Source organism: Chiloscyllium plagiosum, chromosome 33 (assembly GCF_004010195.1).
Source record: "Chiloscyllium plagiosum isolate BGI_BamShark_2017 chromosome 33, ASM401019v2, whole genome shotgun sequence".
Lineage (NCBI taxonomy): Eukaryota > Metazoa > Chordata > Chondrichthyes > Orectolobiformes > Hemiscylliidae > Chiloscyllium > Chiloscyllium plagiosum.
The window spans coordinates 2,356,582-2,369,021 of NC_057742.1; positions in this window are offsets into that span (position 1 = coordinate 2,356,582).

The following is a 12,440-nucleotide window of genomic DNA, read 5'->3' on the forward strand; positions in this document are numbered from 1 at the left end:
CTGATAAAGAGAATGCAACAGGATGGATAACTGACAGAAACAGGGGCATTGGAAATCACAACTTCATACACAGTGCTGTCAACTCTGAAAGTCCTTCTTACTAACACGTGCTACAACTGGGAGAGCCATCTCACAGACTAGTCAAGCAATAGTCTGACACAGTTATACTCATACCTTACAGACAATGTCCCAGACACGACTATCTCCATCCCTGGCGCTGTGACAGGTGGTGAATGAGTTAACAAGTGAAGAGAAATTGTCCTCTGTCAACGAAAGTATCAGTAGGAAATGGTCAGGGCTGGGGCCCTCTGATTTCTGTGCCTGTCCTCAAGAGTGACCACTGCACAGATCTTTTGATGACAAGATCCCCTCTTCATATTGATGATTCCCTCTGTCGTGTGTGTGGCATTGTCACTTGAGGCTCAATGGAATAAATTTCAAACAGATTTAGTAAACAGATGGGCATCCAGAAATCTCTCTGCACAATCTGCAACAGAATAGAAGTCACCACAATTTGTACCCTCACAGCCCGGCATATCCCCCACTCAACCATTACACCAAGCCAAGGTATTGACTGTGGTTCAATGGAGAGTGCAGGAGGGCATGCCAGGAGTAGCGCCTAGAAGTGAGGTGTCAACCTGGTGAAGCTACCAATCAGGATTACTTGCATGCTAATCAACGTAACAGCAAGTGTTGGACAGAGCTAAGGCGACCAATGGATCAGATCTAAGCTCTGCAATCCTGCCACATCCAGTTGTAAATGGTGGTGGATAATTAGAAAAATTCTCTGGAGGAGGAGGCTCCGCAAATATCCCCATTGTCAATGATGGAGTTGCCCAACACATCAGAGCAAAAGATAAGGCTGAAGCATTTGCAGCAGTCTTCAACCAGAAGTGTTGAGTATGATCCATTTTGGGCCCCTCCAGAGGACCCTGGCATCATAGCACCAGTCGTCAACCAATTCGATTCATTCCATATAATACTAGAAAATGGCTGGAGGCATTGGATACTGCAAAGACCATGGGCCCTGACAACATTCTGGCAATAGGACTGAAGACATGTGCTCCAGAATTTGGTGCATCCCTAGCCAAGCTGTTCCAGTCCAGCTACTCAAAATAAGTGCCACTCCCCCCTCCCACTTTGCAATGTTTCTTGGACTTTAGGATTTTATAAAGAAATGAATCACAGAGAGTTAAAAGAAAACAAAGAACTGTAGGTGCTGGACATCAGAAACAAAAACCGAGATTGCTGGAGAAACTCAGCACGTCTGGCAGCATCTGTGGAGGGGAGTTAATGTTTCACATCCAGTGGCTTTTCTTCAGAATCACAGACAGTGTTTTGCTCAACTCATGAACTTTTTAATTAAAACAAACCTCCTAAAGCCCTGATATAAAACTCTAAACTGTTTGAAATGACACAATACTTTGATTGGTTTGTTTGATTTAAATCACTTCTCAACTTGACCTCAGCCCCCACCCCAAACACTCAAAATCACTGTGATATATTAGGAAAAGAAAACTTTTGTTGTAAACCAGAGGTAAAGCCTCATGTTTCTCCTTACTTAATTCAGACCCAAAGCCCTTGGATTCGGTTGCAACCTTTAGGTTACCTTAACTTCTCAGCCCCAGTTCCCTCGGTACAACAGTCCATGTACTGACCAGGTTCCAATCCCATTGTGTGAGCTGATCAATCTCTGGATTGCATCAGGCCCCAGGTCATGGTATTTCCCTGCACCTTGCCCCATGGTAGCAGTCAGACAGTGTTGCATCCCTCTTGCTATGTATTTGTGCTGAGGTCTTAGTTATTTTTTGTAACAGTTTTAGGCCATGTGTTTTAGGCCTTTTTTTCATGTTTCAAAAAGTTCAGTTGGCAGGGATTCCAAAACTATGTTGATGCATCTACCTGACAATGTGGGAAATTATCCAGGTATGTCCTGTACACAAAAAGCAGGACAAATCCAACCCAGCCAATTACCGCCCCATCAGTCTAATCTCGATCATCAGTAAAAAGTGATGGAGGGTGTCATCAACAGGGCTATCAGAAAACAGCTATCAGCAATAACCTGCTCAGTGATGCTCAGTTTGGGTTCCACCAGGGCCAGTCAGTTCTGACTTCATTACAGACTTGGGTCAAACAAAAAAGCTAAATTCCAGAGGAGGGGTAAGGGGTGACTGCCCTTGAGATCTAACTGAACGTGGCATCAAGGAGCCCTAATAAAACTGGAGCCAATGAGAATCAGTGGGAAAACTTTCTGCTGATTGGAGTCATACCTAGCACAGGAGAAGATGGTCGTGGTTGTTGGAGGTCAGTCAACTCTATACAAGTTCTTCAGGGTAGTGCCCTAGGTCTAACCATCTTCAGCTGCTTCATCAATGACCTTCCCTCCATCATAAGGTCAGAAGTGGAGATGTTCACCGACGATTGCACAATGTTCAGCACCATTCGTGACTCCTCTGATACTGAAGCAGTCATGTCTGATGAGCAAGGCCTAGAAAATATTCAGGCTTAGACTAAAAAGTGCCAAGTAAATTTTGCATCACAAAAGATCTAGCCAATGATTATCTCCAACAATAGAGAGGGAGAAACTTGGGTTGGAAATAACCGTGCTAAACTTAAATAAGGATTTTCCAAAGGAGTAAGGGTAACGCTGGCTGGAATATACTGGGAAAGGAGTTTAGCAGCAAAGATGGGTGAGAAACAATGGCAGAAAGTTAAAAAAATCATGTTTCACAACAAAGGTATATCCCAGTGAGAAAGAAGGATTTTAGAAAGGGGATAAGCCAACAATTATAAATCAGTGAAGTTGAAGGTATCATCAAATTGAAGGAAAGTATGCATATTCTGGCAAAGATTAGTGGTAAAACCAAGGATTAGAAAACTTTTTAAAACCAAGAAAAGACCAATATGTCTCCTGGGTCTGATGAGATGCATCTTAAGTTATTAAATTAAATCATCTTTCAAGAATCTTTAGGTTATAGAGAAGAGCTGGGAGATTGGAAAACTGGGTGGCACAGTGGCTTAGTGGTTAGCACTGCTGCTTCATAGCACCAGGGACCTGGGTTCAATTCCTGCCTCGGGCAACTGTCTTGTGGAGTTTGCACATTCTCCTTGTGTCTGAGTAGGTTTCCTTTGGGTGCCTGGTTTCCTCCCACAGTCCAAAGATGTGTAGGTTGGGTGAATTGCCTGTAGTGATAGGTGCATTATGTAGGGGAATGGGACTGGTGGGTTGCTCTTTGGATGGTCAGTGTGGACTTGTTGGGCCGAAGGGCCTGTTTCCACACTGTCAGTAATCTAACCTAACTTTAATCAAAAAAGGAAGGAGATATAAAACAGGTAGCTATAGGCTGGTTAGTTTAACATCTCCTCTTGGGAACATGATGAAATCTATTCTAATAGGATGTAATAGCAGAGCATTTAGAAATACATAAGATGATCAAGCAGAATTAGCATGGTTTCCTGAAGGGGAAATTATACCTGACACATTTATTAGAATTCTTTGAGAAGGTAACAAGCAAGATAGATAAAGTGGAAACAGTGGATGTAACGTATCTGGATTTTCAGGTGTTGGATAAGGTACCACACATTAAGCTATTTAATAAGATAAGAGCCTATGGTATTGGAAGGAGTACATTAGCATAGACAAAGGATTGGCTAACTGTTAGAAAACAGACAGTTGGGTTGAAAGGGGCTTTTTCAGGATGGCATCCTGAATTAATGGAGTCTCAAAGTGGTCAGTGCCGATACTTGACCCTTGAGGTCATTCCAGAAAGTCTACAAATACTGTTAGACCATAAGATGTGGAATTAGAAGTAAACAATTTGGTCCATTCAATCTCTGCCATTCAATCTCATGGCCAGTCTGATAATCCTCAATTCCACTTTCCTGCTCTTATCCCCATTACTCTTGAAATCTGGCAATCGCAGCCTTGAATTTATTCAACAACTCAATTTCAGTAGCCCACTACAATAAAGAATTCCACAGAATCATTGTGTCTGAGAAAAAAAAAATCCTCCTCATCTCTGTTTTAAATGGATGTCCCCTCAATGAGAGGTTATGTCCTTTGGCCTAAAACTCATCCACAAGAGGAAACAGCAAAAGGTTTTAAATATTCATTTAATTGACTGACTATAGTACAACACTGAAACTAATACATTATTCTTTTTTGACATCATTTTCAATTATTTAGAATAAGGTTGCACACTAACAATGGACTAGACACTGATTTTTGCAATAAATTAATTTTTAGCTCAATTATTACTGCACCAGGTTACCCCACTTCAATACAGCAAGTATTTGTTTGTTTACAATCAATTCAGAAACTCTCTCCATCTTCAGCCCAACAACACCTGCACACACAATTTCTCCCAAAGCAGGAACTCTACCCCATGATTTTTGTCTAGGCGTCTGCTGTGGCACTCAGAGTGGAACAACATACAGTCACTGTCATGCTCCCAATGAATCCATCTCTGTCACCGAAATCACCCCTCATCCTAAACACCGGAGAATGTTCAGCACCGCCTTCCTAACCTGCAATCTTCTTCCTGACCTCTCCGCCCCCACCCCAGTCTGACCTATCACCCTCACCTTGACCTCTTTCCACCTATCATATTTCCGACGCCCCTCCCCCAAGTCCCTCCTCCCTACCTTTTATCTTAGCCTGCTGGACAAACTTTCCTCATTCCTGAAGAAGGGCTTATGCCCGAAACGTAGATTCTCCTGTTCCCTGGATGCTGCCTGACCTCTGCGCTTTTCCAGCAACACATTTTCAGCTCTGATCTCCAGCATCTGCAGACCTCACTTTCTCCACCGGAGAATGTAGGCCAGTTAGCTCAAAGAGAAAAATATTTACTGGACCATGAAGAAAGGGACTAGCTAGGTTACTCTTGCAGGGGGCCAGCACCGATGTGATAGGCCGAATGACCTGATTCCATATTTCTACACAACCTCTCCTCATTCCAGGAATCAATGTTACATTCTCTATTGCACTGCCTCATGAGTAAGTATATCCCTCCTTAGGTAAGGAGATCAAAACTGTACATATTGAATTGGATCCAATCTCACCAAAACCCTATATAATTGAAGCAAGACTTCCTGACTCTTATACTCAATATCATTGCAATAAAGGCTGACATATTTGCTTTTCTAATCACCTGCTTTACCAGTGTGATAATTCCTTGGGTGCAAGGACACTCAAATCCCTCCGATTGTTAAAACGTTTCTCCGGCAACCTTTGAACATTCCAAAGAGCTTCCCAGCCAATGAAGAATTTTCTGAAGCAGAGTCACTACTGTAAAATAGGAAATGCAACTGTCAGTTTGCACACAGCAAGATCCCATGAACAGAAATTTAGATTAGACTCCCTACAGTGTGGAAACAGGTCCTTCGGCCCAACCAGTCCACACCGACCCTCCGAAGAGTAACCCACCCAGACCCATTTCCCTCTGACTAATGCACCTAACACTTTGGGCAATTTAGCATGGCCAATTCACCTGACTTGCACGTCTTTGGACTGTGTGAGGAAACCGTAGCAACCGTGTCACATTCCTGATGAAGGGCTTATGCTCAAAACGTCGATTCTCCTGCTCCTCGGATGCTGCCTGACCTGCTATGCTTTCCCAGCACCACACTCTCAACTCTGATCTCCAGCATCTACAGTCCTCACTTTCTTGGGCAGGTGTGTGTCCAGTTCACAAAGATCTCAAACTGATTCTTGACCTCATGTATTCTCACGGTCCCATGTGCACAAGGAATATTCCTGCAGCTTACCATATGCCACCCTCCCTGAACTGACAAATCAGTACGTCTCCCTGTAAACTGTGAAGGTGGTGGTGTAATGGTGATGTCACTGGGTTAGGAATCCAGGCTAATGCTTTGCCGGGGGTGGGGAGTTGCATGGTTTCAAATCCCATCATGGTGGTTGGTGAAATTTGAATTTAATAAAAATCTACAATAAAAGGTTGGTCTAATTGTGACCAGGTATCCCTGGTTCATGTTGTAAAAACCCATCTGGTTCACTCCTGTCCTTCAGGGAAGGAAATCTGCCACATTTGTCTGATCTGGCCGATATGTGAGAGCAGACCCACAACAATGTAATTGACTCTTAACTGAGTTCTGGGCAGTTAGGAATGGGCAATAAATGCTGGTTTAGCTGTGAATAAATGAATACAAATAAACTACCACTTGGAAGGAGCACTGAGGATAGCATGGACACAGAATGTAATCCAAGAGGGGGTACATCACCAAGAGTGGCTTGGGAGCAGTAGTATTGACTGAGGTAGTCATGTTCTATCATTCTGGGCTTGTAACGCTTGATGAAAGGTGTCAAGACTGGGTTGTTAAGTATGTTCAACGCTGAGTTAGACAGAATTTTAACCAGGAAGGAAGTCAAGGATTGTAGGCAAAGGCAGGAAAGTGAAGTTAAGGATTTTCTGATCCGTCATGATCTCATTGAACAATAGATCATACTTGACGGGCTGAATGGTCTACTTCTGGTCCAATGTCTTATTGTCTTTTGCAGCAACTCCAGTCTGGGTATCCATGAAGCACTGTGGGCCATCAGCAGCAGAATTGTACTCCATCACAATCTGTAATCCCACTGCCCAGCATACTCCTCACTCGACCATTATCATTAAGTTTTGGACCAATCCTGGTTCAATGATGAAGGTAGGTGAGAAACCAGTTCCAGCTGAAAACAAGAAGGATACTACTACAATTATACCACAGGATTAAAGTTGTAAGGAATAACCCCCTAGTGCCTGCTACATTAGACAGTGTCTTCAATCAAATCATCACAAGGGGTCTCCATGACAACAATGCTCCTTCAACTCAAACACCTGATGATGTTACCCAGCATGGTGATAAAACATCTGAAACCAAACCCACCTGCTCAGTGAGCAAGCTCACAGCCTGATCCACAACCTGAGCTACAAATCTTTTCCAAGAACAAAAAAGTATATTGATAAAGAGGATACAGCAAATCCAACATCATCTTCTAACTGAAGACAAAAGAATGTTACAGGAGTATAAACCTTTGCAGAACAGAGCCCCATCTGTGAGCATTCATTATACAAATTACAAAGCGTTGGCTATTTAGATCTATGATGAATGAGGAGAAATGTTTTTATTCTGTCATTGGTGAATGTTTGCAATTCTCTGCCCAGAAACTGAGGATACGTTGTCATTGTGCACGTTCAAGACAGAAGTCGATAGGTTTTTGGATTAGAGTCATAGAGTAATTGGGATGTATAGCATGGAAACAGACCCTTCGGTCCAACTCGTCCATGCCAACCAGATATCTTTGCTAAGCCTAGTCTCATTTGCCAGCACTTGACCCATACCCCTCTAAACCCTTCCTATTCAAGCACCCATGCAGATGCCTTTTAAATGCTGTAATTGTACCAGCCTCCACCATTTCCACTGGCAACTCATTCCATGCACACATCACCCTCTGTGTGAAAACATTGCCCCTTAGGTCCCTTTTAAATCTTTCCCCTCTCACCTTAAGCCTATGCCCTCTAGTTTTGAACTCCCCCACCCCAGGGAAAAGATTAGATTTCCTACAGTATGGAAACAGGCCCTTTGGCCCAACAAGTCCGCACCAACTCTCCCAGACCAATTCCCCTACCCTATATTTACCGCTGACTAATGCACCTAACACTATGGGCAAGTTAGCATGGCCAATTCACCTGACCCGCACACCTTTGGATTGTGGTAGGAAAGCGGAGCACCCGGAGGAATCCCACACAGACACAGGGAGAATGTGCAAACTCCACACAGATAGCCACCTGAGGCTGGAACCAAACCTGAGTCCCTGGCGCTGTGAGACAGCAGTGTTAACCACTGAGCCCCTTGTCAATTTACCCTACCCATGCCCCTCATGATTTTATAAACTTCTATAAGATCACCCCTCAGCCTCTGACGCTCCAGAGAAAACAACCCCAGCCTATTCAACCTCTCCCTATAGCTCAAACCCTCCATCTCTGGCAACATCCTTTTCTAAATCCTTTCAAGTTTCACAACATCCTTCCTATAGCAGCGAGACCAGAAATGCACACAATATTCCAATATTGGCCTAACCAATGTCCTGTACAGCCACAACATGATCTCCCAACTCCTGTATTCAATGCACTGAATCTAAAGTTGCGGGGGAAGAAGTGTGAAGGTAGAGACTCCGATGGATGCGTTAATTGAATTAAATTGTGCTAAGTGAGATAAGGACAAGAGAATTCTCTCTGATGTCTAAACCATTGTTTATTTTTCAACCTTGTTTTTCCTCAACAAGGCCATTAAGTCATTCACCTTCACCCAAACTGGCATATACAGCCTTCATTTAACTGAAAGATGCAGCCCTGACAGTGCAGCATTCTCTGAGTACTGTACTGGAGTTTCAGCTGGGAATACACACTGAGTTAGAGACAAAAAAACTGCGGATGTTGGAATCCAGGCAGGAGGCTGAAAGAACACAGCAAGCCAGGCAGCATCAGTAGGTGGAGAAGTCAACATTTCGGGTATAACCCTTCTTCAGTACTGGGAATACACACTGATGACTCTCGTGTGGAATTTAAAATCATAAACCGGTGGAGAAAGTATAATACAATAGATACATCTGGGAGAGAGAAGGCAAAGGGAACTTAGGAGACAAAACAGTCATTGACATAATTGTAGTCAGCTGCAGTATGGATGTGAAACTTAATCCATGGCTAATTAATAGAGAAAGATCCCAGAAAGAAATCTCCTCTCCATCTCTCTTTAATTATAATTCTTTGCTGATTCAGAGAAGGTTTAGTTGGGCTCAGCGCCTGAGGGGATGGTAAATATTTGACAATGGCCCAATTGTTGACCTGTTTCCTTCCCTTGAAGAGGCCTTTCCTGATGAGTTTTAATTTGGACAATGAGATGTTTGCATTGATGCAATATTCCCAGTCACTGGGGAAAGTCAGTAATGCTTCCATCTGTTACCAAAGGCAGGGGTGGGGAGGAAGGAACTCTGTGAGCTCAGTATGTATTTTAATATTGGTTTTTTGACACAGATAAGCAATTTAAAATAAAACCCAGAAGAAATTCACTCTTTTCCACTTGTGGAGCCAGATTCTTCATGAGTCTTCAGCAATAGAGGTGACGGGTAAATATCCCTGTGAGAGGGGAAATCACTCCTTTGGTGTAGTCTAATCAGTGACTATTTCCTTTTTGTGGATTTTGGCTCTTTACATCCCTCAGTTGTGAGGGAAAAATGCTGAAGCTTAGACATTCATGATCCATAGCTCCAAGCGACATCTTTATGAGTGACACTACCAGCTCCAGCACACTGCTCACTCCTTACCCTTCCTGTTATTTATCTGTTAGTCTCACCCACTCTGGTTTCTTCACATTCAAGTTCAGCTCTGAATTGGAGGATTTGAAAGATTGGTTCTAAAATGTTGCAGCAACCTGGATTGCAGTGATGTCTGAGCTTGGAGTGTGAATATCAACTTCCTTTACTGTAATCATCACCCTGGAGTCTCTCCTATCTGGTCCCTTGCCTTTCACTATCTGAAGCTCACCTGAATCTCTGCTGTCCTGTGTCCTCACACTGGGTCCTGTTCACCCATCACCCCTACATTCACTGACTACATTGTCTCCTGGTTGAGAAACGTTTTCATTTTCAAATTCTCATCCTTGTTTCAAATCCTCCCCTTGCCTCACCCTTACCTATTTCTTTAACATAGCTTCAAATCTCTTGTGTTCCTCCAAATCTGGCCTCTTGCACATCCTCGATTTTAATTGTTTCAGCATTGACATCTGCCTGCTGGGGGTCCAAGCTCTGGGATTCCCTCCTTAAACCTCGCCGCCTGTCTCTCTTCCTTTCAAATACACCTTAAAGCCTATTTCTTTCATCAAACATTTGGTCACCAGATTGAGTATAACTTATATGGCTTGGAGTCAGATTATGTTCAATAATTGCTGCTGGGATGTTTTAAGGATGCAATGTAGATATTTTCTAATCACCGGTTCAGGTAGGGAAAGGATGCCATGTAAATGCAGGTTACTAAAATGCCCCAGGAGTATTGAGCTTATGCTAGGTAGTGGAAATCTAACTGAACAAAACTGTGTCTGTCATTAGGAGAAAGTGAGGACTACAGATGCTGGAGATCAGAGTTGAGAGGGTGGTGCTGGAAAAGTACAGCAGGTCAGGCACCATCCGAGGAGCAGGAGAATCGATGTTTCGGGCATAAGCTCTCTCCTCATTCCTGATGAAGGACTTTTGCCTGAAATGTCGATTCTTCTGTTCCTCGAATGCTGCCTGACCTGCTGTGCTTTTCCAGCACCCCACTCTCGACTGTGTATCATTAACACTCTCCCCCCACATTATGCCATTGGATACTGGAAGAGAACAAATTCGTAAACTCTTTGGCTTCATTCACCCACAGAAGAGATGAGAGCAGGGAAAGAGTTGAGTCAAACATTTAATGACAGGGCAGTTTAGAGATATTTCACCATTCACTTCATGATCACGACTCAAGATGTTTGACATGTAATCCAATTGGTCTTCAGTCTCTGTTGACACCATCAGCTGCTCCAGTAAGAGAGGAGGCTCATATTGAATGAGTGTCAGTGAATCCACTCCCACCATCAGTAACCAGGTGGCTGGCCAAGGCTGGGAGAAAACACAGCAAAATCTAATCACATTACAAAGCAAATGGTTTGCAATCTGTTTCGCTCCTGGTCTGGAGCCAGTCATTCAGGTAATTACATTTGCAATCTAAGGCTAATTCGATTAGTGTCCCACTTCACTGCTGGTGTCAACTGGCTTTTATTCTGGAAGATCATTTCCAACGAAGACTGAGGGGGAGAAATTGTGGGTTTCATTATGAATAAGAAAAGCATCTATTGTGCCTTTCAATTATTTTTTGTGCAGTTTGGAGCCAGATGATGGAGCCTTGTTAACAGATGTTTACACTGGCTCTGTTTCTCCTCCAAAAGGAAGTTTTGGTTTCTTTGCAACAATTGGATTTCGAAATTCTTATCATGGTTTTCAAATCCTTGCATGGCCTTAACCACCTTCTGATCTCTGGAAAACATCCAGCCCTGTGACCCTTCAAGATCTCAGTGCTCATCCAATTCTAGCCCCTTGGAAATACCTCATTTCCCTAACTGAAAACGAATTATTTAATTTCCTACGTACGATGTTCTGGAATTTCTTCCCCAAAATTCTTTGCCTGACTCTCCTCCTTTAAGACATTCCCTAAAAACTATGTCTCTCTCTACAGGAATTTGCCTTTTCAAACGTCACATAGTGCACCTTGTGCCAAATTTTGCTTGATAGTAGTTCCCTGAAGTGCCTTCAAATGTTTTGCTAAAGTAAAGGTGCTATATAAATGCAGATTGTTGTTGAAGTACTTCCCTGTATCAGCATTGAGCTCATTTTATGAACCCTTTTATGTTCCTCCAATCTCTCCACATCATTTGATTAGCTTCTTGCGAAATGTAAATCCCAATATTCTGAACCAGGTTCAGATTGGAACTTGTGGACCATAGCAAAAGGTTACAGTCTAACCCATTCAGAGGAGATGACTTCCTCATCAGGATTAATAAAAATATGTGCACTGTCAAACATTTTCTCCCAGCCTGATGGGAAAGGAATGAGAAAAATCAGGTGGTCTCTTTATATAAAGCGTTTGATGTTGTTTCTATTGATCTAAAGAGTTTTGGATATAAGGAACAAATTTTTGTTCTTTGTTTTTTTATGTTGAGCTTTTCCAAACTAGGTGTAAAACAGGCTCGATACACAGTCAGCTCTCTCTACACCATCCCTCATCAAACACTACAGCATAGGGACAGCACAGGGTTAGGGAGTAAGCAAGTAAGCTGCCTCTATACTGTCCACATCAAACACACCCTTTTATTTAAAATTGCAATAGATCTTTCCTTAACCTTCTCTGCTCCAAGAGAGTTGTCACTTCTTCTCCAACCTGTCTACAGAACTCCCTGATCCCTGGTCCCATTCCAGTAAATCTTCTCCGCAATTTCTCCAACGGTCAACATATTTCCTAATTTTTCACCATTCTCTTCCCTCCATTACAGACATTTACACCACACTCTGCATCCGAAAGGCTAAGAGCATTGTGGAAGACCCCATACACCTCTCACTCAAACTCTTCTCCCTCCTGCCATTTGGGAGAAGATACCGGAGCATTCAGTCTCTCACGGCCAGACTGTGCAGCAGTTCCTTCACCCAAGCCATCAGGCTCCTGTATGATCAGACTCTATTCCATCCTATACTCTTTGCACGACTTCAAATTGCTGCTCGAACAATGTTGTATTAACTATCATTCATTTATTACACTGTAATTTATACATCGCTGTGCCTATTGTCTTGATGTGTCAGGAATTACTGTGCTGTCTTGCATGTCTTGCATTTCTTATGCACCTTATGCCGCCCTGTGTATGATCATGTGGTTTGT